The sequence below is a fragment of the Lycorma delicatula genome, chromosome 4 (genome assembly GCF_047948215.1).
Source record: "Lycorma delicatula isolate Av1 chromosome 4, ASM4794821v1, whole genome shotgun sequence".
Taxonomy (NCBI): domain Eukaryota; kingdom Metazoa; phylum Arthropoda; class Insecta; order Hemiptera; family Fulgoridae; genus Lycorma; species Lycorma delicatula.
Genome location: NC_134458.1, coordinates 162,771,002 through 162,795,312, shown reverse-complemented (window position 1 = coordinate 162,795,312; position 24,311 = coordinate 162,771,002). Strand labels below are relative to the sequence as shown.

Here is a 24,311-nt window from a genome sequence, read left to right as displayed (position 1 = left end):
AAAAAATACCTACAAAAAATACCCATTAAAATAATTAATAAACACTGTTAAAATCATATTCGTCATTTACAGAAAAAATCCTTCAAATATCTCTTTGAGTAGAAACAAAATTACCCTAATCAATATCAAGCATTAATAATAATCGACTAGCTGCATAATTTAAACCTCTTCATAAAGAGAACTCTATTTTAGCAAGAAGTATACAAATATTACTGGTCAAAGAATGTCGATTTATATAGGAATGATTATAATAAAATTTAAATAAATGTTATTTTTTAAAAACAAATAAAAAAATATTTTTATTAAATAAATTTTTAAGATTATAAACTTTAAACAAAGGATTAGGGTAAATTACTAGGAAAAATATACAGTTTAATCAGATGAAGTTTTTAATTAGGAAATTAATAGTAACTAATAGCGGCTGGAGTACATAGTCAAACGTATTCCCCCAAACCAAAATGTCATATTATGAGTAATGCCTGATAAAACGCGCAATAAACCATTCTTAAGACAAAATATGCCTCAGAATCCTAAACTTGTAAAGAGCCTCCTAACCTTTTAAACAACTTATTATTTGTATGAATATTAAACTTCAGATTACACTCAAAATCTATCCCAAGATACTTAACAGAATTAACAAAAGTTAGCACAGTACAATTAAAAGTATTCATAATAAGCTGACAACAATCAAATTTATGTAAAATTATTTTATTATTAATAACTTTTCTCTTGTTAGAAAAATGAACTAACTTAGTTTTAATTACATTATTAATGTACAAAAAATTTGTATACATCCAATCATTAACCGATTTCAGACTCAGATTAGTCTTCATTACAACATTATCAAAAGAATCATCATACAATGGTTGTGTCATCAGCAAAACAAACAAATTTACCCTGAATATTCAGATTGAAAATATCATTTATATATACCAGGAATAAAATCGAACCCAAAACAGTACCCTGTGGAACCCCAGAAATCACAGGAAGATCATCACTAAATAACACCATTCAGTTTAACAAACTGTGTTCTATTACTTAAATATGACTAATGCATTCAAAACAATCCCCCTAACACCAATGTTATGCAATTTATTCAAGAGAAGTGAATGTTCAACAGAATCAAAAGCTTTTTTTATATCCAGAAAAATTCAAATGACATAGTCACCGACGTCGAACCTTTCCAGAATCAGATTTGTAAGAGTAAACAAGGCGTATCAGTTCCAGTGCCTGATCTGAATCCAAATTATTTTTCGCTAAATAGATTATACTTTTCAAAAATATAAACAGTTTTCAGAATTTTAGACAAAGATAAGGTCAGAACTATGAGTATTAGTTGGTGAAACCCTTTTATCACCATTTTTATATAATTGAATTACTATTGCTTGTTTAAAAGTTTAGGGAAAATACCATTAAAAATATGAACAAAAGGCAAACAGAATTAAGCACCTTTAAGATGTAATTAGATAACCCATAAGTTTCAAAAATATTATTATCCGTTAATTGATTAATTAAAACGTTTATCAGATGTAACCGGATGAGAAAAAATAGAACGATAGGACCCATTATACTTGATCTCCCCGTGTAAGGGACTACTTTCTTCACAATTTGTAAAATGATTACTAGTAGTTGCACAAGATTACTAGTACTGTAGGTATCTACCTACAGTAGCAAAAAAAAGATTGAAAATATTTTCCAAACAAAAAGAATCACGGCATCCAACCTACACCCTTTCCAACCTTCACATATAATTCAAATATAAAGTTTTTTTTAGGGGAGGAATTAGTGATTTCATTTATAAGATTCCAAATTAACTTGCTATTGCCCTTAACATTTATATATATTTTTCGAATAATAATTATTTTTGGACAATCTAATTAGAGTTTAATATATTTCTATAGATTATGTATCAATTAACTGTGTCAATATTAAAAGATTGTCTTTTAACTTTATTAAACATTTTTTCTGTGTTTCCAATAGATATTAAAATATCTTTAGACATCTACGGCTGTAATCTAATAAAATTACGACGACTAGGTATAGATTTAATAAAAGACGAATTTTTAACATAATTTTCAAAAACATGAATGCCTTTGTTTTGATGTCTGTTTATATTTAGAATGTTGGTTTAATATTTACAAGTATTAAACCGTTCATGGGAACCGCTGGATTAATAAAGAGTAAATAACAATTGAAAAAAAAAACAATAGACGTTTAAACTCCATTTACTTCGAAAATGGAAACTCCAGGAAACCGAAAACGTTACAAAGTCATCAAGAGGGAGTATCGAATAAAAATACTGGAAAAAATAATATAAAAATATACGTGGTTCCTTAACAATCATGATTATAGTGGAAAATAATTATAAAAATGAATAAAATAATTCTTCGTGTATTAGGTGTATTAGGCCATAACCGGTAACAGTTGTAGATTACCTGACACGAGACACAAGTCGTTCCAAGAAACAGAAAATTGTGCCGAGTGGCGCACGAAATAATCCAACATTTGTTTTGGCAATAATTGTTTAGGTTAATGTGTTTTATGTTGGCAGAAGAGATAGCATTTCATGAATATTGGTTTCTTCTCATTCCGAGTGCGCTGTTTATGTATTGTTCCAAGATGGCTGACAAAGGATGACAGACTGTTAAACAGCGCGTAAAGACTGTGTTTTTAATGAAGCTAAAAGTGTGGTGCTTACACAAAGATGGTTTCCGTCACATTTTCAAACTCGGTGGTCGCCCTCATTTAAAACAATACTTCTAGATTTTACGAAAAATTTGTTAGTGATGGTTCAGTATTTGAGAGAAGCGCGAACGGCCTGCCGATGTTCGTTCTCAACAGAATGTGGAAGTTGTCAGAGCAGCTTTGCTGAGAAGCCCGGACAAATCAACAAGAAAAGCAACAGCACAACTTGGGATTTCTAGGCGATCTGTGCAGCGAATTTTAAAAGCCGATTTGTAATTGTATCCGTAAAAAAGAACAGTGTTGCCTAAATTAACGGTTGACAACAAACATCAAAGAATGGCATTCGCTGAACGGGCTGTGAACTAAGATATATTATTGAACAATGATTGGTTTTTAGATGAGGCACATTTTCACCTAGATGGGGTTGCTAATAAAAAAAATGTGCGTTTTTCGGCTTGTGTGGAAAATCCACACGTGCTTCATGCAAGGGAGCATCACTTTCCAAGAATTACATTATGGGCCGCTATCTCAAGTCATGGGGTAATAGGGCCATTCTTTTTACACACTGTGAACAGTGAACGTTATCTAAACATGCTGCGTAATAATTTTGTTCCTCAGCTTCTTCCAAGAGGGTTACAATTAGAAAATGAGTAGTTCATGCAGGATGGAGCCAGACCGCACCACACAGCTAATGTTGTTTTAGATTTTCTGCATGAAACTTTTAACGCGAATGTCATTTCAAACCGATTTCAATCGTTTTGCGTGTGAACAGAACGGTCCCCGAACAGTCCTCATTTGGATCCGTGTTAAAAGTTTCTAGACGTGATGGTAGACATGTTGAACATGTGATAAGCAGATCATAATCTCCAGGTACATAGTAAATGCGTTGTATTTTACTTTTCTGTATTGCGATTCAAAAAAACATTTTTTAACAAAACCAAATCTTGGATCATTTCGTGGGCCATCAAATATATGCATATCATGCCGCGCTAATTATTGAAAAAATAAAAATGAATTTTTTTCCCTTTGTCATCCAGCACAACACACTTTTACACAGCGTGAAAAATGGCAATGTAATTCGCGTTATCTTTACAAATATCTTAACTCGGTTTAAATGTTTCCTGTCAGAGTGAAGTTTTACTTCACCAAAGGAGCGTGGTGATCCGAATGTGACGGGAAACTACAATTCCTGAATTATGTCGATCGTTAAATGAATTTTAACGCTTAGTATGCAAAATGTTTGACAGACGCATGTTTGATAAAAATTCTCAAAATTTAAAAAGATTGTAACTGTTAACCGTAATAAAATAAGCAAGAATAAATAAAGGTAATAATTATAGCACCATCAGTTGAACGTCATATGCATAAAAAAGAGGTAATATGATGCCCTGGAACATTAGAGAGTCAGTTTTCTTGACGTTACTGAATTATTTCAGTTTTTATCATTAAACCTTCTTTATTTGCTAAATTCCTAAACATTGCCGACAAAAGTTTATTATTTCAATATTTTGTAATTTACTTTTACAAATTTGACGTAATAGTCAGTATATAGAAGAGCTTCGCAAAAGTCGTTTATGATTACTTTTATACTTTTTAAAATTTTTGAATTTAAAAAAAATTCTGAACGACCAATCATCACTCCACATTTCTTTTTGAATCCGCGTAAATAACTACTTAAAAATTCGACGTATTTATATAACTTATTAAACACAAATCTTCCATTATCTTACCCAGAACGGGAGAATTGAAACTCAACGATAGTTTAATATTAATTTGTTAATAATTCCTCTTTAAATACAGTCCCTATAATTGCAAATTAATTTTTAAAAAAATAATTTTCCGTCTTCCTTGTAAATCACGAAATGTTTTAATTAAATGAAAAGATATTTCCATTATATAATTCTAGTTCGAGGTATTCATATCCGTCATAACCGAGGATTTTTTTGTTATTTAGCGAAGGTAACTTTTCTCTTAGAATAATAGTAAATAAGAACATTTATTATGTTTGTTCAGTTTAGGTAGGTCTTCCTAGTAACTAAATTAACCCTCTGCGAAGGACAGAAAGTGCGTCTGGATTCTCTTGGAGTAACAGCGAAATATAAAAACATCACTTCTGGAAAGTTTCGCCGTAATCGACGGTATTTGGTCCGCGATCCCAACGAAAAGTTTCTTCCCGATTGAGGGATCATTGTCTAGCATTGCGGCTGACAATATTTCCAAAACAGAAGATTCTCTTACCTCTAAAAAGAGGTTCTCTTTTTCCATTTCTTAGCAAGAAAAGCGATATGTAATATATACTTATCACGAAATAACGTAAAGGTTTAATAAATAAAAAAAAAAATTAATATCAGATAAGAATTCGACGATTAGCGGAATACATACCTCGCCTTCTAGGAAAACTGTCTAGCCTTATTTTCCTTGTAGAGGTTAATAGGAACAGTTCGACGTTTCTCATCCTTCGCGACGAGTTAATTCCGTTTCTAAGAAAACCTGCCATTTTTAAAGGTTGTCTACGTTTTTCAAACGTGAAAAGGTAGCGTTAGAGTTTAATTAAAATTAAAACGATGTGAGATGTATGTTCAAAGGAAAAACGTTGCAGTCAAGAGTTTTATTTATTAAATCCTTCATTTTCTGTATTTTTTTATTTTTATTACATTTTATTAAACCATTACAAATGCTATAAATTATATACATATTATCCTTCCATCTCGTTACTCCAACTTTACACGTTTGTAGATTTTACGTGACAGTTCTCAAGATACACCGACTGATGCGAAGCTTCCATTGATTTTTCTCTCTTTTCATCCCGATTAATTTGCATATTATTTTCTATGATTTTTATTTTAAAATATTATGGTAGAACTGAACATATTTTAAAACTCCTTTCTACCCTATATATACCGTAGGGGTAGAAATATTTTCGGAATTTTAGCATCGACATCGGTCATGAAATTGCGAAACCATCGGTATCTTATCATGTAGTTTCCTAAATGATAATTTGTTTACAGAAGGCTTTTCTTCTCCTCATTGCTCGTTGTAAAAAAAAAAAAAAAGTCTCGCTTGAGGGTAATATTTAGGAGGAGGAGGTGATAATACATTCTCTTCTGACGTTTTCGTTTTTTATCTTCTTTATTCTATTTAAAAAAAAAAAAACAATTAAAAAGTTTACGACGAATTCCGAGCCCGAGGTCAAACTGATGTATCGAGTTTCTATTTTATTCGATAAGCGCATTTTTGTAAAGTATTCAAAATTTATATAACGGGTATTTTGATGGAAAACTAGTCTCGGCTGAGAGAGATTTGTGATTGAGGATGAGGATAGTCGGGGGCACGGTTTTTCACTGATATCATGCATGAGGTTAAACGGTCATGGCTCAAGAAAATACAAAGGAAAGAATTTTTTTGGGATGAGCCTCTTAATTCTACTCCTAGTCGAAAGAGTATAGCCGTTTATATTGTTTATCCGATTCAAGGGAAGATGATTATGAACTTTGTCGGTAAGCATGATTCTGAATGAAATAGTAGATATTTATAAGAGTATTCTTACTGAAGGAGTCGGCCTCATGAACGGAACAAATTGGAAAATGTTAATTAGTTATTTGAAACGTTTTTTACCTTTTTGAAAGGGTTTTTGTTTTGAGAAATTTATATTGTTTTTTCGTTATTTTTTATTTTTTCCTTTAGTAGAAAATCACCGATCCGGCAGACGACCTTTTCAGTTATATGTTGGTGTGAAAGTTAAATTTTTATATCATTTGGGTTTTCTTTTGTTATTTTATTTTTCTCTTTGTAAAATATACGTAAACATTGTGGAAATAAACCCACAATTATTATTTCTTATGATTCTTCAAGTTAGTTTTAAATTCTAAAATGAATATCCTGTACCCTTCATCGGCCTGTATTTAACTTGTATAAATATTTATTTTCTTGTATAGGTCGTAGGATTTTTTTTGTTTAACTTATTTTGGCTGCTACCGACTTCAAAAATAGCTATTTGTTGTAAATACGTTTACTTTAGTCAATAAATGAAAAATATAATTATTTGTAAGTTTTTAAAACTATTATTTTTTGAAGTCGGTTTTTATTTTTTAAATTATTTTATTTCTCAATTTCTAGTGGTATATATACACATATATATATATTTAAGGCCTTATCAATCTTTGACGGAATATTCCAACATGGCCGATGTGCATGATTAGGGCCTTTGTCGAATTATCTTAACGTCAACTTTTGTTCGGTTTTAATTTGTTCTCTGTCATAATATTCTGTTGTTTTATGTATTTTTTTTTTTTTAGGAGTACTCTGCAATAATAGATAACGGAGGTCGTCAGTTTTAATACAGTGTAAAGTTTATTTTCATGTGTATTTGATCCTAATCAGATGACTCGGCTGTAAAGTTATTAATAGTTAATTGTCGTTAATACTTTTACTTTAGTTAATAATTAAGAATATATTTATTTTTAATATTTTAGTACTATTATTTGTTGTACTCGGTTTTTATTTTTATTTTTATTTTTTATAAATTATTTTATACTTTTTTTTTTTTTTTTAAAGCGGTCAGTGGCTAAGGGTATCGAGCCGTTTTTTTTTTTGTTGTATTTTTGCTTAGATTATCATCGGAATTGGATAAAATTTATATGAGACCATTCCGAAAGTATTCTCTTTCGATTAAAAAAAATTCCAAAATCGATTTACTAACCTTGGAGATATTGCGTAACATACCTTAATAAATCGTTTTTTTTTGTTTTTTTTTGTTTTTTTTTTCCTGAGATTGTCATCGGATTTGGTTAAAATTTATATGGGACCATTCCGAAAATATACTCTTTCGATTAAAAACAAAATTATCAGAATCTGATACTGACGTCGGAGATACAGCGTAACATACATTAAAAAAAAATTGTCGAATTCATAACCTCCTTTATTGAAGTCGGCTAAAAAGAAGAAAAATTATCTCATAACGTATATTTCTATCCAGACCTACTCGTCCATCACACTTAGGCATAATCAGCAACTCTTTTACTAGAAATGCCGATTATATATATATATATATATATACATATATATATATATATATATATATATATAAAAACTATATAATAAATATATATATATAAATAAATATAAATATATATATATATATATATATATATTTTCATATTATTTAATATTACGTAATTTTGCATATATTATTTTGGTAATTATGTAGCTTATGTTGTAAATACATTTGAAAATAGTCAATACCTCTCTTTCGCGCGGGCAATGCTTAAGAAAGAGTTTTTTTGCGATTGTTTGAATTCGAAATTAATACTCTATTTTACTAAGTAATGCTTATTCTTTTTTTTACCGATCCAGCTACATCTCTATTGTTGCTGCAGTGGCGTAGCTATAAAGGAAAAATATAGCTATCGGCTGAAATTTTGGCTAACGGGGTTGCAAATTTCAAGGTTTCAAGATCCTTACTCCAAAAAGCAAAAAAAAAACGTTTTAGAAATTTTCTGAAGATGTATGTACGTACATACATACGTGCTATGAAATATTTTGATTAATATCTCTGGACTGGCTCTATAAATTCTTCAAAAATGATTCATAACATTTCAACATACTGGTTTCTATACTATATTGATGTGATGGCAATGAATTATGGACAGAATTAAACAAGGACGAGAGATCATTTTAGGCATATTGAATTTTTAACTTTTCGTTTAGTGGTCGTAGAAAATTGTGGATTACTATGATGAAAATACTTATAAATTATTTAAAATTAAAGTTTAAATAGATTGGATTAAGAGTTGAAGCAATATTCAGCATTATTTCTAAACACATTTTTTTTCTGATAACCCATATTTTTTTTAATCTTGATGAATAATATTGCACCAAATTGGATTGACTTGTAAAATTAATAATTACTCCAATATACTGTAAGCCGCAAAAAGAACAAATTTTAACTTTCTATTTTTAAATATTTCTTCCCCCAAGTTTATCTAGCTTTGAGTGCTAATGAAACGAATAACGGACTCGTAGAGTCCAGATTTTATAGTATTACGATAAACAATTTTTCGCAAATAGACGAATGGACTGATCTGAAAAAATTCGAATTTGTCGGTTTTTTTTCTATTTTAGATTGCTGTAAATTTAAAAAAAATAATAAATCATATTATTATTATAAAGTTTTATAACGGAAACAGTATTAGAGATTATTCACCTAAGTGTGTAAAACACAATGTATTTATCAATAAAGTTTTGTGGTATCAGAAGGAAAGGGGAAAAAATCTGATCTGGATACCACATAACTTCCTTGTTCGCCTAATAAATTATATACACAATTTTTTTTTTTAAATGAAAAGTACATACAATTTTATTTCATTAATAACTTTATTTTGCATATTTTCTTTTATTATTGTTATTATTGAATTTTTGTTTATCGTAACATTTTTTTTTACAATTCGAGGTTGTTAATTATTAATAAATTAATATATTTAAATTAAAAAAAAAAGAGATGAAGTCTGATTCGCGAACCGATGTGCCTTCCCAAATATCCAAATGTTCATTAATTAAACTTTTATTTTGCTATAACTCTGGAAACAATGATGTACCACTTATTATATATCGTTGAAAACCTCTCAACGAGGGCTTATTACTGCAGTTAAAGAAAATCAAAAATCCTTTTTTTTTGGATTTTGGGCTTTTTTGTACACTTTTGGTTCAGTCGATTGCAATCAAAAGGGGAGGTGCACAACTATATGTTACAACAGTCCTAAATTAAACATTTAAAAATCCTACGGCTAATCGTTTTTGAGTTATGCGAGATACATACGTACATACGTCACGCCGATACTGGTCAAAATGGATTCAGGGATGTTTAAAATGGATACTTCCGTTGAAATCTGAAAACCGAAATTTTTTGTGATACTTCCTTTACTTCGTACAAGGAAGTAAAAATGAAATGAGATCGGAATAAGCAAATTATGTTGCGTCGAAGTTTAAAACGTTTTTAAATATGGCTTTAATAATTTATTAAATTATCTCATTATGTTTTATATATTTTTACAAAGTTATCTATTATGTTTCAGAAATGAATGGCCTTGACATTAGCCAGTATCAATCAGTTAATTTTATTTTTTTAGAATTTACAGTGTTTTGTGTCATTAATATTGCGAATATACAACGAAAAAAATGAAAATTATTTTTCGGCGTAATTTTTTTAAGCAGATCGTGGCGGAGGGTAGCTTCTTGTCTTTTCATCCGAAAGTGCCAGGTTTGAATCCCGGTCAGGCTTGGCATTTTTCATACGCTTCAGATCTTCATCTTCAAATTCCCACGTACAAGCTTCTTTGAAAGCTTCTGTGAAGAATAAATTCATGTAAAAAAAACGATTTTTTTTTCTTCAAATTTTTTTTAATGCAATTTTGAGTTAAAAATATTGACCAATTTTTGATAAATTTTTATTGCTACTTTTATATATTTAAAAAAAAATTAAAACCTGCAACAATCTGTTTAATTATAGTGAATATTAAGCGGTTATTATTAAAATATAACATTATCATCAATGAAATTCAGAGGCCTATTGATGTAGGTGTTGTTTTTTTTTTTTTTACATCATGGAGAAACTCAAGTAAATCTGATTATACACAGACACTAGATAGGAAGTTCCCATCAAAACTTCACAATAATTAAAACTTGTATCAAAACCTGCGAGGAGAGTTCGTACACTGTAAATTATAATAGCAACACAGGCTGAACAACAAGAAACCAAAAATAGAAGGAAAAAATGAATAATGAAAAAGAAAAAATGAAATTCAAAGTAAACATAAAAAAACAAAAACAGAGAAGATTAAACAAAAATAAGCCACTCAACATAGGGTGCATTAACAAAAATATATTATAAATCATAATCATAATATAAGCAATATCATAGTCATCATCACTTTATAATCATATCACAAATCATCATTAATCACATGTAATCATCAAATCACAATTAAACATCAAATCATCATATCATGTTCCCCCTCCGATGTCCAAGAGGTTAATGACCAAGTGGTTCATTTGATGCTTAGACGTAGTTCGTACATAGAACTGAAGCGTTTTATCTGTTCCCAAACAGATTTTATCTGAAAACAATGAAAACCCAAATATTCATGGATTCAATACTTTTCGTAAACTATGGCGCCCTTGAGATACACCTCGCCAACTTGTTCTGAACCTCTGTAATATCTGGACGTTACTCATGCTTTTTGTTCCCAGTATGTTCAAAAGGGTTTCAGGACTACTGAGTACAATAACAGTTTATCAGATAATGACAACTGGTACCGGATACTAGGATACTACATCGCAACATCGATGTCGTCGCAACACTTCAGGGAGACAGGCATAATTAGTTCGTCCTCAATCCATCTTCGATACGAGACCCAGTTCGACTTGTTGTTATGGAGCATAGGGGAGTTTCTCCTATCACTTCTGTACTGACAGTGAGCAGAACAGCAGAATAGTCGGATGTTGAGTTGCAGCTATTTCTAACCTCAGTAAAGTGTTAATACACTCGAAGTGACAAAGAAGTCCAATGAATCCGGGATCATAGCCAAATCCTATAACCAGTATGTAGGTTGTATTCCAGATATTATCCTCAGACTGCTGTTGCAGTGCAGCCTTTAAATTCCTGCCTCAGTAGTAACCAACCGGGAGAGCCCAATCGAGAACCCTGTAGAAGGTGTTTCGCATTTTAGTCGCCCCCTGTGACAAACCGCGAACCTAGTGTTTAGTAGAACTCAGAGGAGGAATCATCCGATATCAAGTGGCGAGGAGGACAGCAGACCGCGGACAGCCTGAACGGTCCAAACAAATCCTTTATCTCAACCGAGCTGGCTTGGATGCAGTCTGTCTTTCTGATGACCACTGCTGCTGCACCACCTCCATGCCCCTGCCTTCAGGATGTGTAGTATGGTAGACCCCAAAAAGTCGGGAAAAATTACAATTTGTGAAGTTCGTTTACGATAGTAGGATGACATCCAACGATCCCAGTTCCGGTCTCTGACCAACGAGCCATTTAAATTCCAGCTAGTAATTCTTAGGAATCTAGCCTCAACAGATTTTGGTGATCGCCTTCGTAAGAAAGGTTATCTGCTGAACAAGAAACTCAATATTGGATGTAACCTGCTCTAACTTATCCTCAGCAACCTTGTGAACGTCGTGCTCAACGTTTGCAGCATATGACCGTAGATGAGCATTAGGGTAAGTGTCAGGAACCGTTCTTGTTAATGACGGGAAATTTACGTCACCGAGTTAAAGGGGTGCCGTCCGTTTGTTCGTAGCCTCGAGAGGAGTGCTAATCCTCGTATTAGGTAAAACTCTTTGCTTCTGCTTCCTCACTAATATTTCCTTGTAAACCCTGCAACCTCTGTATTTATCCGGATGGTCAGATTGACAGAGCCCACAAACAGCCGGAGTGTTTCTCTACTTTGGACAATCAGTTGTTCTATGGCCCTCCCACATTTAATTTAAACCCATATTTTTGGAAGCGCATAAGCTCCAAAACTCCAGGAGACCTTGGCGTTTCAACGGTGACTCCGCACTTACTATATATTTCAGATTAAAAATCTTATTATTTTCTTTCGGTTCAAGGTTTACGAAAAATACCGATATTGTTTCTTTCGAAGCACGATATCGTGCATTCTTAATCCTCCGGACTATATGACCACATTCCTCAATATCGATTCCTGATCACCTCGACTGGTACTGAAAATTGCGGATTCTTTAGAATAACTCTATAAGCCCTTTCATCCTTCTTGATAAACGTGCGGCCAATCAGATAATGTTGACGGACCAGATTGATTATCTTTTTCTAGATATCCACATCCTTAGAGATAACGTGCAGTTGCTTAGGGCTAAAGATTTTTATACTGTAGTCACACTTTCCTACTACCATTTCAAACAATTTCCCGAGTCGCATATCATTTGTGATGCCGTACAACAGTATCGGCGGAGGGGTGTTTTACCCCTACACCGATAGGGTAGGGGTAAAACACCCCTCAGTGTTTTACAGGTCGTATCGTCAGCATCCTCCATTGAAAGGTCTTGGCAAGTTGTTAATTGCGAATCACAGGCAAAAACCACAGGCAGTAGAGGCACATTTCTGCGAGAGCGATACTGGTAAACCCGGTGCGGAAGGAAGCTGCGAACCACAGATGGCGTCATCGGTTTTGCTGACAGAGATCTCACTCGCATCGAGCACAGTATTATCTTTAATAAGTTTTCGTCTGGAATGCTTTCTTAGAACCCTTTTCAACGACTCAGGGTATACATTTAGAAAATAATACACCAGAGTTGCTAGTCAACATCCCATCTGCATCAGTTTGAGGTGGATTCCGGTCCTTAATTAACCTCCCCGCCATAGATTGTAGGTTAACGAAGTTCGTCCCAAACTCGAGAAAATAGAATATTTTACGGTAATGAAAGAAACAGGTATGTGATGCAATACCCTCATTAACGTGCTATATGATATTCCGCAGTGTTGATACACTATTTCCACACAAAATATTCAGCACTAGTACGTAAACAAACCTCTGGCTGTTTTAACAGCTGATTGATTAATAGGTTAAGGATGAACGATAAAATTACAACATATAAGATCGTTAACACATCGGGATATAACCTAATAACTAAAATGGTTCTCTATTTTTCATCAATTAAATTATTTCTGGAAATAAGTAGTGCGAAACAGATACACAAATGATTAGATTAAAAAGTATATGACAGTGTCGATGATAACATTAGCTACGATATCGTTAATATAAAACTATTTACATATTTAAAATTATGTACGATATTTAACATAAATTTTGTACGTAGAAATCAACGTGATTTAAGCTAAGAAAGCGATTAGCTGTTTGGATAATCTATGAAGGACATTAGTGGTTATGTTTCCATGCTTCGTGATCTAGAGTTTTTTTATTTTCCTTGTATCATACTCTTGCTTCAAATTAATGCATTCTTCTTATTACTACACGGTAAGCGACCGTATGTTTCAATTTATACTTTATATAAAGTAATATCATTAGGAAGTAATTCTTGTATTACTAATTTATAGGTGGGAATATCTTAAATTTTATAATTTGACTGGATTTCAAAATAGTTAATTTAATTGAGAATTATTCCAAATAAATGGTTTTTTGAAAGAATAAAGTAGTTCCCAGCCAAAAATAGATTTAATTCATCGTTCTTGCGATTTTTTTCTCTTAATTAAATAGTAAATCGATTACGTATTTGAAAAGTTTGTGCGATGGTTTGCCGTTTTTGAATCATTTACAGATGGTTTTTTTTTGTGAAAGGTAATTATGTATTTATATAGATATTTATTTATTTAACGGTTTAAGAAGACTCAATCTAGATTCTGTAATTACTATGAACGAAGAAGAAAAGATATTTTACTGTAATATTGCATCCGAATTAATTAATGTCGAACATAACGGTTAGATAAATTAAAATTTTTTAACTAGAAAAGAAGGGAAACGTTTAAAAATAATGGAAAAAAGTTAATAAGTATAATAAATAAACAAAAACAAGTAATTAAGTTTATCACAAAACTAAAAACGTGAACAAAAAATATACGCTGTGTCTATTGCTTTTTTTTAGATGTCCTTGTATTTAACGGCAAAAGATTTTGTTTTCAATGTTTAATATTCTTTTATTGGAAAAAATAAATCTATATACGTAATAAAATAACAACGAAGGTGTTATTTATTCACAAATATGTCATTATTAACAGACTAAAGTTACGTAAAAGATCTTTCGTTTAAATATTCTTCAGGTTAAAATATACCAGTATTAACCATCAAGTCGTTCGGTAGAATGACGCCGGCGTGAGTTTGTCCACACCGAAAGACTTAATTACTCTGACTAACTTGCAAATCGACATTTAAAAATTTTTTAAATTGTTTAAAATATAAAAAAAATAATAATTTTGATGAAATAAAGCTACGTACATATCATCGCACAAGTAGATCTTAATGAATATAGCTGTTTTTTTCGCTTAATATGTGATAATCTTCGTAATTTCACGTTTTTAAATTTCAAAACGTGAAATTTTTGTTCTTCTAACCCTGATTTTTTCCTAATCCGTTTATGAATCGCGCCGCTAGATAGCAGTACTTGATAATACTAGGTAGTGTACAAAAACTTGATGATGTACACTTCAAAAAATAAAATTTAAAAGAAAATATACTACAGCTTGTTTTAATAATAAATACTCTTATGTAAATGAAAGTACTGAAGATGAAACATTTTTTTTTAAGTCACTTCATTAAAAAAAAATAAAATTATTAGTTTACAAGAGATTATACTAGTTTTATTAAAAAATGAATAAATAAAACAGAAATAAATTTGTAAAATTTTTATTCTACAATTAGAAGTATTTGGTGGTGCTGGGGTCGTGATATTTCGAAAAATCGTACTTATTGTCTGATTTGGCTCATATTCAGAATATATATAAGTTTCGTGAAACGAAATATTTTCGCAAAAAATGGATCCGCTTGGTGGCGCTGGGGCCGTTTCGAAAAATTGTACATATAATGAATATATATATATATATATATAGAGGATTAATTTTTTTTCAAGATCCGATCAGTCACGAAATTAAAACCACAGTGAAAATAAAAAAAAAATTATTTGTAACAAGTGCTTACATAGTTACGCTATTTCTCTACATAGTCGCCACTCCGATTTATACATTTGTCGTAGCGTGGTACCAACTTTCCAATACCTTCGTCATAGAACGGAGCCACCTGTGTTTTCACAGGCGGCTACGCTGGTCTGCAGCTCGGTGTCTGTGCCAAAATATTGTCCTCCTAGCCAGCGTTTCATGTGAGCAAAGAGGTGAAAATCGGATGGAGCCAAGTCCGGGCTGTATGGTGGGTGATCAAACACTTCCCAACGAAAACGCTGCAGTAGCTTCTTTGTTACAGCTGCAGTGTGCGGCCGAGCATTGTCATGGGGAAAGACAATGCCTGATGACAACATTCCTCTCCGCTTATTCTGAATTGCCCTTCGTAGACGTTGAAGAGTCACGCAGTATGAGGCTGCAGTGATGGTCGTGCCACGTTCCATGAATTCCACCAAGAGAACTCCATTTCGGTCCCAGAACACAGTAGCCATAAACTTTCTGTTGGAGAAGGTTCGCTTGAACTTCTTTGGTTTACCGGGAGAATGAGAATGCATCCACTGTTTGGATTGTTATTTTGTTTCTTCAGTTTCGAAATGGACCCATGCTTGACCCCTGTGACAATTTTATTCAAAAAATCTTCTCCTTCATTGTGGTAGCGCTGGAGAAACGTTAGGGAGGCGTCTATTCTCATTGTTTTGTGATGGTCGGACAGCATCTTGGGAACCCATCTCGCACACAGTTTGCGGTACTGAAGTCTCTCACTCACAATGGTGTAGAGAGCTGACCTTGAAATTTCAGGAAACGAATCACTCGATACAGAAATGGTGAACCGACGATTTTCTCGAATTGCCTCATCCACTCGCTCAACGAGATCATCGGTTGACACTCTCTTCCTTCCCTGAACATCTGTACGTCCTGCTTTAAAGTTTCTGCACCATTGTCGCACTTTGCTGTTACTCATTGAAGTTTCATCGTACACATTATTTATTCGTCGATGAATTTCAGCTGCATTACATCCCTCAGTCTGAAGAAATCGAATTACCACACGCACTTCACACTTGGCGGGAGATGCTATTGTTGTAGACATGTTTACGTGCTAGCTGCATGTTCAGAACTAAATGAAGTGACGCGGCGTGATTGAAGGCCATACTATAGACTCTGCACAATTATGCGCAAAGGTTCATCCGATTTATGCGCGGGTTTTTATTTCGCGACTGATCGGACTTTGAAAAAAAAAATAACCCTCGTACATATACATATGTATACATGTACATATCTATACAAATATGTATATTATTTATTCATTGCTTTATATTTGTTTAAATATATTTTATTTTTTTATATTTATTTATTTAAACTTTTTTACTGTTTTCAAATTTGTATTTTTTGATAATTTTGTGTCAACAATTAAAACATTTTTTTTTTAGTGCTGAACCGTTTTCACTTTATTATTGCAATTGCTCAAATCAATGAAAATAAAAACTGAAATACTATTAGATGACTAGGTATCGACTAGAAAAACGGGCTGATATAAACTAAATCAGTATTAATTACATTTTTACTGCAGTGAAAAAAAAAAAAAATTTATTCTTGAAGAGAGTGCTTTGTTTGATGAGACTTTTAAAGTTATCTTTTTGAGAAAAATAGTAAGAATCTTGTTTTTAATAGACGATTAGTTATTTACTAGACTTGATATATCATCTAAAATTTTACAGAATTTAACGAATGAACAGAAAACAAAAAAAAAAAAAACAGATATCAAAACTCCCAAAACAATAAAATTGTGTTAAGGTTTCGACGAGAGTTTGTAGAAAAAAAATTAACGGTGTATATTTTTGTGTTTGAGAAAATGAAGTAGGCAAAATATATAAAAATTATCTCGCCTTTCATACATATCTGTACTTATTTGATTCGGGCAATGGATTTTTGAAGATCTATAAATAAATGTTGAATTTTGATTTTGGATTTTTAATGTTTCCAATTGACGGCAAACTCTTGCTGAAACCTTAACAATTTTATATTTTTGGGAGTTTTGATAATAGATGCATTATATTATTCCTATAGGAAAAGACGTAAATTATGGTTAAGTACATTTTGAATTATTTTTATTAAATGAATTATAAATTCTATTAACTTAAATTCTATTAAATTATTTTTTTCATACATAATTTTGTTGCAGTGTTTCTATTATTTTTAATAATTTATTTAAAAAATTGTATTTTTCCGTTAACAGTTTTTTTTTTTACAATTATTTTCTCAAAACTACCAGAGATACAGTTCTGAGAACTGTTTTATTAAAGTTTTCAAGAAAAAAGCCATATGAAACTATCAAAGTGTATGCTCTTAATTTAAATTCCAAGAATTAAAGTATGGCTTTATTTAACCTTTAGAGAAGAAACCAGGGGAAAATCTTTCGTAAGAAAATGAAGCGTTTCCGAACTCACGTTTACATGAATTTTTCTTTATTTTTACTTGTATGGGATGGCCTAAAATTGTCATGAGATATCTGTATACAGTACTAATAATACAGAAAACCCTAAATAATTTTTTAACAGTTTCGCACAAAAAAAAAAAAAACAAATTCTCTTACGTAGAAGCGATCTATTTTTCGGTATGTGACCACCACACCCCCAGACTGTAAGAGCTCCCTTCCGCGGGGGACTTAAATAACCTGCTTAATAGTGAAACGAAAGAAATATAATAAATGTATTCAATATTTCTACTTTAAAGCACTTTATTTTTATTTATGAATCCACTACTTGGGATTTATGGTAGGAAGCTTTTGTAACTATGAGAAAATATCAAAGGACTGCCATTTTGGTTGGAGCTGTTGTAGCCCAAAGTTTTTGTACGACATATATTTTGTTTTTCAATGTCTTTTAAAATGATGTGTCACATTCTTATCCTTTCCATTTAAAATTGTTGAGTCGCCCCTCTTGGAGACCCACCCCATGTAAATTTTCATTTACTTACTGCTTATTTTTATCTTTACGTTTAGCGCCTTCGAAGATATCTCTGCTTCGTTAGAACGTCTTGTGCGACGTAGAGCTCCGTGAATTTGCACATCTCGAGTAAAATGACCTTAAGCGAGTAGTACTGCATTTGTGAAAACATGTTAGTTTCTGTATAGTTGTATTCTTATAGTACTGTTAGCTAGTACGTAACAGATGCTTTTAACTAGTGTAGTAGAGTATAGTAGTATCTGTCGTCCTCAAACTGCATACTCTGTTTAAGTTGTCGACCAGATTCACGAAGCTGATCGTCAGACAACATACTAATATTTCGTATTAAAAACATACGAGTAATACGTAATCGTATTGTACATTATTTTTTTAAATACAGAGGTATGTTTACCGTAACAATTAAATAAAAAAATTATTATTCTACAGCGATTACAAATTGTTTATTCATAACATAAGTTGATTATATTTTTTAATCCAAATTTGAATAATTTAAAATAAATATACTGTTTTCCTTATACAATCATCATCAAACTTAATTTTTTCACTAATGATACTTTTGTTGATTTTTTTTTAATACATTTTTTCGGAGTAAGGAATTTAAATATAATTATATACATACACACACTCATAGCTAAATATATAAAAATCTTTTATTACATCCTACTTCATGTTTTAATAAATTTTTGAATCGGTCTGCCACTTTTTCTGTTTGATTAAGACAAATCGTTTGATACCTATTTACCGAAAATAGGTACAGTTACGCCAGTGTCTCAATTCCTGATGATTTGGGTAAAGAATAATTTATAGAAAATTGTTTAAAGTGTTGTTCTGTTAAAATCCCTACTTAGTTTATCATGAACGAGTAATCATAAAAATTAAATAACCAGAAAGTACGTCGGATCACCCCTTTAAATATTAGAAGTTAATGTTGTGTATCTCGTGTATGCATAACTGTTAATAAATACTAGCCAGTCACGGCTCGCTTCGCTCGTCCGACCTTCTTCTAGCCAGGCGGCTCTGTCCCTTGATTGTCGACGCGTTCGTATCCTCATGTTTGTGAAAATATTAAGTATTTTATAGAAATATTTTAAGAAAAGAAATATTAGTGTGTAGAGAATATTTTTCTGAACATTTTTGGTGTTTTTATATCTAAAATAGGCTTAAGGATTGAGTAGATATAGAATTTAATAAAAATATAATGTTTAACGCTCGCCATATTGATAACAGGGAATTGGCTTGTGGACGCCGTCGTCTTCGTTTAGTCTTGTGTGTTTGGGTGAAGTTGTGTTAGTTTCCAGTTCAGTTGCTGCTGCTGACGCTGAGCGGACCAAGTGTCCCTCGGCCGGATGCGCGCCAACAACTCCCTCCCGCTAAATAAAGAATCCTTTTTTTTAATTGCTAAATATTAACTAATAATACCTTTCTTTTATTAATAAAATTAAATAAATAAAACTAATAAATAATAATAAGTAAATAAAAATACTAATATAAACTATAAATAAAAATAATTACGCTTAGAAATTAAATTAAATAATCTGTAAATTAATTGAGAACGGAGTGCTTCTAGCGGAAGAGAATCGCCGTGCGAAGCCGCCCGGCACATCGCCATTGGTCCGCTCTGCGTCAATAACAACTAAAATAAAAATGTGAGCACATACGACAAACAAAAAAAACCTACGCACCTTTTTATGAGAAAGATCTTATATTCTTGTAAAATCCTCCCTATCCGTGGCTAAGTGGTGCGTCTCTGCCATTCATTTGGACGTCTCGGGTTTAAGTCCTAGTCATGCATGGCATTTTTTTTATATACAACTAAAATTCATTATCATACATCGGCAGCTATTATGAATTAGTTAGTCTGCACAATTGTAAAAGTAAATAAATAAATAATTCAAATAAATATATTGCTTTTAATAGTATTTATATAAAAAAAAATATATTGTAGAAATATAGACGTTTCATACTCTTGTTTTTTTGTCTTCATCATTTGACTGGTTTGATGCAGCTCCAAGATTCCTTATCTAGTGCTACTCGTTTCATTTCAGTGTACCCCTAGATCCTACATCCCCAACAATTTGTTTTATATATTCCAAACGTTGCCTACCCGCACAATATTTTCCTTCTACCTGATCCTCCAATATTATAGCGACTATTCCAGGATGCCTTGATATGTGGCCTATAAGTCTGTCTCTTCTTTTAACTGTAATTTTCCAAATGCTTCTCTCTTCATCAATTGCGCAACACATCTTCATTTGTCATTTTGTCACCTGTCTGATTTTTAACATTCTCCTGTAGAACCAAATTTCAAAGCTTCTATTGCTGTTTTATTATCTAACTGATACCTTCATGTTCTGGTCAAATTATTATTAATTTGTAAGTTGAGTAGCCTGGTAATATGTTAACTGTGTAATTCATATCTTTTACAATTCTGTGCTTACTTATAACAACACCACAAATACTTCATATTATGTAAATTAATTATAACAAAAATAAAATACAATCCTTAATGTATTATTATTTCATTTTCACCAGGGACCGGTAGATGTAACATAAATTTAGAAGTAAATTTCATAACATTTATTCAAAAATTAATAAATTTTAACCGAGGATTATATCCGATAAGAAATAACTTAAATACATTAGCTGTATACATTCTTTTTTAAACAGAGTTTCATAAAAACTGTTTAAAAGCTTCACATTAAAATGTTTCTTTTATTATAAAAAAAAAACTGCTAAAATATATATGTTTGTTTATTTCCAAAATAGTTAATTATGAGGAATTATTAAAGAATTAATTGTGTATCCAAAGCCGGGTAAGGGTAAATTTTGGAAATATTAATTGTATATTCAAAAATAACAAAACATTTTAATACGCTTCTCCTAACCCGGATAAAAGAAAATTAATAACATTCATGTAATTACACACCTAAAAAATAGATCTGGCAAAGTATTTCAAAACCTTTCCGGCAAGCCGGAAAGTTTTGTAATTCAATCATTAAAAGTCATATTTTTATTTTCATAATAAACGTTTAAGTATAAGTAAAAAAAAGATTTTCGAATTTTTCATAATTTTGGGGCTCCCGTATCAATGGTTTTTTAAAAATTAATAATAATGATTATCAAAATAAGATTTGAGCACCAACTCAAAATTTCAAATAAAATTATTTTTGATTTTTGGGGTTCCCTTACTCTTTGGAGCAGTAATTTTTTTTATAAAGAAGTGGATCCTTAACAAAAAATAAATAAAATAAATTTAAAAATCAATTGTTTATAAATATAAGAAAAAATAAAGTATAACCTTTAGGATGGTAAAGAAAAATTTGTTTCTTATTTTGGGTCTGGGGTATATTAAGCGGCCAAAACAACTTAAATTTTAATTGCCCTTAAAGTGACAAAAATGTTTTTTAATAATGTAAATTAAGAGTAAAGCCAAAAAAACAAAACAGATTATTATTTGTTTTAGAGATGAGAAATAAATTTAAAAAATATTTTCTAAAAATATTCTATAAAGGATAATCTTAATAAATTTAAGTAAAGTTTCCTCTAAAATTAACATTCCCTCCAATAAAGGTTAAAACAAAAACGTAAAAATGTTTAAAGAAACGTTTCTGCGTCTAAAGTCCGGGATTTATTATTTTGGAAAATTGTAGACACTTTTTGATACCTCTATATATGGTATATAAAAGAAAAAACAATTTTTAAATACTAAAACCGAAGGGAGAAAAAAAAACCTATGTTTTAATTTTAAGATGTGGGATTTTTTTCCGAAGTGCCAAAGTGATTTTTCTCTAATTTGAAAACAAATTTTGAAAAAAAATAATATGATGAATGCCCTCCCTCCAAATATAGTAATATTTGAATAAAATCGGTTCGGTTAATCCTTAGATATAAGACGCCAAAAGCAGTGCGAACACATACATATGAACGCACATACATATAAACATGTTGTTTTATTGGTCTAGACCAGGGGTTTCCAAACCTTTTAGCCTAAGGTCACACTGACTCCTCCACTAAGTCCCAAAGGGCAAGACCTAGCTAGCTTATCATACCAACATGCTGTAGTTTTGAATTACGCACAAATTTTCGTTTCGGGACTAGCGGGCGAGTGAAACATCTATGGTGCAGGGCGCGGGTGGACTCCGCTGTATTCCCAATTTCGGTTGGTACTTACAGACAACTTTCAAGGAAACTTTATCGCGGCGTAGATAGCCGATGCGTTTGCTGTGTTACGCATTGTTACGACTACTTACGACCATGCTGAATGTATATTAGTGGCATCTTGCGAAGAGTAGAGAAGTTAAGTGCAGGACGTGGCCAAGCTACAATAGTACACCGCCGTTTTGCGGGGAGCGGCGTAATTACGCAAAAACGTCAATTATGCTTGGTTAGTCGAAGTATAACGAGAAATATAGTGTGACTAGTATGTTTTGTGACTATAGATTTTTAGTGAAAATACAGTGTATTTAATTGCGAGTGTTTAATTTAAAGTGTCTTAAAGATAAATCTAGTAATAATAAGTAAGTAAATCCAGAGTAATAAGGCGATGTTTATAATTTGCAATGAAACAATACCAATCCTCAAAGAATACAATATAAAATGTCTTTATGGGACTAAACTTTCTCAGAATTACTCTAAATTTACAGGAAGCCTACGGTTAGAGAAATATGAATCTTTGAAACGCGGGTTGAAATCTCAGCAATTGTTGTTTAAGAAAGTAAATGCTAAAAAGAAGTAGCGACTCGTGCTAGTTTCCGCGTGGCTCATTCAGTAGCGAAACCATTTATTGACGGCGAATTAATTAAGGATTGCACGATTGCAGTAGCAGAAGAAATGTGTCCAGAAAAAACTAATTTATTTAAAAACATCAGTTTGTCTGCAAACACTGTGGTTCGAGTAGTTCGAGTAGATGATATTGCAGAAAATATATTAACCCAATTGTCTGACAAAAGTCGACACTTAGAGTGGTTCTCTCTGGCCCTGGATAAGTCAACAGATGTTTCAGATACTGCTCAGGTGTTACTTTTTATTCGAAGGATAGGTAAAAATTATTAAGTGTATGAAGAACTTGTTAATGTTCATAGCATTCACGGCACGACCACTGGATAGAAGATATTTTTAAAGGAGTTGAAAATGCTGTCAGAAAAATGGTCTTCAATGGAAAAACTTGAAGTGTATCTATCACTCACCTATTGATGGTGGCAAAGACATGTGTCGAAAAAATAAAGGTCAAATTATCGAACATGGTTACCGGTAATATATAAATAAATTATTAAAAAAGTGAAAATCCACTTTACCAGCAAATTAAATGTGTCTCTTTTAGATCTTTCAGTCCTTAGACCGTAAGGAGAATAAAATAATATTACAAAATAAAGTCAAAATTAAAATGATTAAGCCAGTGATTCCCAAATTGTGCGTCGCTGCGCCCCGGGGAGCCGCGGCCTCTTCACAGAGGCGCCGCGAAATATTGTAAAAGCTTCATAATTAATTGAGTCAAGACATTTATAATTAATTTAATGTTAATAAAATAAGAAAATAATGAATATACACGAGTTTTATTTATTTTTATTTCTTACGAGTAGTCATATTTTTACTTAGGGTAGGCGCCACGGAAAAATTGTAATTGAAAAAGGGCACCGCGACTCGGAAAAGTTTGGGAATTACTGGATCAAACGGTTGTGACTGTTTGTTAGTTATCTGTATATTCTGTTATTGCAGTCATGACTACTTAATCATTTTAATTTTTTGACTTTATTTTATAATATTATTTATTCTCCTGACGTTGGTCTAAGGACTGAAAGATCTAGAGAGACACATTTAATTTGCTGGTAAGGTGGATTTTCACTTTTAATATTTTTTAATAAAAGTAAAGGTGTCGTTGCTCTCGAATCAAAGGCCGTATAAAACGACGTTGATTCAAAACTATTAATCGTACATTGCATCATTCATCAACTGTCTTTGTGCGGAAAATGCTTGGATATGGCAGACGTTTTAAAGCCAGTCTTGTCAAC

The 24,311-nt window shown here is 31.7% G+C and overlaps 1 protein-coding gene across 1 annotated transcript in view; it reads left to right on the top strand.

The window, feature by feature from the left end:
- LOC142324042 (uncharacterized) overlaps nt 1–24,311 on the top strand; it is a 111,078-nt gene that overhangs the window by 6,926 nt on the left and 79,841 nt on the right. The window lies entirely within an intron of this gene.